The sequence below is a fragment of the Myotis lucifugus genome, unplaced genomic scaffold, assembly GCF_000147115.1.
Source record: "Myotis lucifugus unplaced genomic scaffold, Myoluc2.0 scaffold_105, whole genome shotgun sequence".
NCBI classification, from domain to species: domain Eukaryota; kingdom Metazoa; phylum Chordata; class Mammalia; order Chiroptera; family Vespertilionidae; genus Myotis; species Myotis lucifugus.
Window position 1 is genome coordinate 4082060 of NW_005871153.1, and position 2646 is coordinate 4084705.

The window sequence follows — 2646 nt, forward strand, 5'->3', positions numbered from 1 at the left end:
AAAGTGCTGATGCCCTCACCCACCACACTCAGGGTTGCTGTGTCTCTAGGACAGAGCTGGACTGTGTCTATTTAACCTGCTGAGGGTTAATGAGATGCTAAAGAAGAAGAAGCATTGCTAAAGGCCCAAACCATTTTGATGCCAGAAGCGTCGCTAAAGGCCAAAACATTGTTGATGCTAACATTTGGAATCAAAGTGGTAATATCCTTGAGGGAATAACTTACATCATACAGCTGCCCTTCTCTACATTCCTTGGTGAAATTAATCCTTGGAAAACTGTGTACCTGTTTCCATAAAGCTCTGAGCAAAGCAGGTCTTCCATGTCCTGCCCCCTGTCCGCCTCACTTCTTTCACACTCCTCTGTGTTCCCCTTTCCTCTCTGGGTTTCATCTTTCCTTTCTGGATCCTTGCTTAAAGCTTTCCAATTGCTCTCATGGCCTTGTCATCCTCCTCGCCTCTCCTCTGGCCAAAATCCTTACCCCTTCTCAAATCCAGGGAAGGAAAGCGGGATTAGGGGTTGTCCACATCCTCTTCTAGGAGAGTCCAATGGAAAAAGTGTGTGCCCTTGGAGTGTCTGGTCACATGCCTCCCCGTAAAGGACCTGGTGGTTGTCTTAAGCAAGCAGATGTTTGGTATTTGTCCTCTCCCCCTTTTTTTTCTATTTTGTTTTGTTGTTCTTATTGTTGTTAATCCTCACCAGAGGATATTTTTTCCATTGATTTTTAGAGAGTACAAAGGAAGGAGAGAGAGAGACTTTGATGTAAGAAGACACTCAGCATGGAATTGAACCTGCAACCTTTCAGTGCAAAGGCCAATGCTCTAACCAGTGAAACCACCAGCCAGGGCCTCCACTTTTCTTCAACAGCAAAACCAAGTGGGAGGAGAGAAATCAGCTGCTCAACTGCCTGTGAGGGGGGAACTTCTTCCTCAAAAGCTCAAAACTCTCAACCTCCTTCAACCCAGTCTGAGGACCAGCCTGAAACCGAGGGACGGGTACCAGCGAATGGCCAACAAAGACAGTGGTGATCAGGAGCAAGCTGTCATCTCCCTCCAATAACTCTCTATGTCACCCAGGCAATGTGATTTTAAGCAGGCCTCAGCCCCTGCCCAGGTGACCCCAGAACCACTGGGAAGCTCCACAATACATGGGGAAATCTCATGGCTCCTCCCATTGCTTAGCCCCTTTCCTTCCTCTCCCCTCCCCTAAATATTAACAGAAAGAAGAAGGGCTCTCCCCCTCCCTCTATCTCAAATGGAGCACCAGCCATTCCCATAGAATCAGGTACCAAATCCAGAACAGCACACAAATATGTCTCTCCATCCCCACACTGACTTTCATTGTTAAGGACTCTCTTGTCCTCACTCAGAATAACTGCATGAATCTCTTCAAAGGTCTGATTTTCATGGTCTCTCCCTACAGAAACCAATGTGCCTATTTTCAACCAAATTTATCACCCTAAAGTATATTTAGACTTTTATCCCTGGAAACTTTCTCTTCCCTTAAAATCGTGTTCCCATAAACCTTGGAAGTTCTAGAAATGCTGCCTTAATAAGCAGAAGACCAAGAGCGCAAGAGATGCAACTCTGCCATTAGCACTCTGTGTATTAATACATTCACGCACTATGTAGCCTTGTAAAATGAGGCGAGTACCCAGGCTCTCACCGCCTTTCTGTTCTCCCTGGCGCGGTTCTGCTCCCTACCCGCCACCTCCTGGCAGAGGCAACACCACTGAATTCCCAGAAGCGTAGGGCAGAGGAACGCAGCGACCCCGCGCATTTCTGCTCCATTCTGCAACCCGCCCACCGCCAACTGCTGCTGCTGGAGCCGGTCCCGCTGCGCGCCCCAGTCCAAGTGTCCCCACAGGAAGAGCCCCATGGTCTCCTCTCACCCCCGCCCCGGCGCCCCTCACCGTCAAGCTGGTGGAAGAGCACTAGGAAGCTGCCCGGGCTGCCTGGTTCCTGGTGGACCTCACACTCCCCGCCTCCCGATCTCTTAGGGCTCTGGAAGTACAACTGCAACTTGGTGGTCAAGCTCTTCGGGGGATCGGGACCCCAGGACCCCTCGACCAGCAGCGGGAAGTAGCTGGGCGCAGCCATCCTCAGCCCTGCTCAGGGAGGGACTGCTAGTCCTACCCCAGCTCAAGCAGTTAACTTTGCCTCTTTCACTTGGAAAAACTCCACCCTGCTCTTAGGTTACTGCCTTTGGCTGTAAACAGTAACCCCAGATTTGATGAGTCACCCCCTCAGAATCTTCACTTTCATCTGGGCCCCAGGGCAAAGGCCATCCAGGTATTTGGGTGTGCATGGGTCCCTAAACCCAAGGCTCATTTGCCACACACACAAGCCACAGGTGAAATCAGCAGCTTTGTGTCACAAGATTTCCTGCAGCTTTATTTTTGCCTCAACAGGACATTTGACAAGGAAGCAAAATGGCTCATCAAACTGTGGATCTTTAGAACATTTGGGGTCCATTTGAGAACTTTCAACAATCAATTAACTGTCTGAATTTTACCTTGTTTTCCTTCCTTTGCAGTTTGTTCCTGGATCTGCTAATATTGTATGTCTAGAAATGTGGGCCAGAGTTTTTTATGTACAGTACATTCACAGGTTTTTTTTATGTAATATTTACAAGGTGCCATGCACTTG

General features: G+C 48.9%; 1 pseudogene; it reads right to left on the minus strand.

Annotated features, from left to right (window-relative positions):
- The window catches only part of LOC111826836, a 63184-nt pseudogene extending 61030 nt beyond the window's left edge, over positions 1 to 2154 (minus strand).
- Between the last annotated feature and the right edge of the window lie 492 nt (positions 2155 to 2646).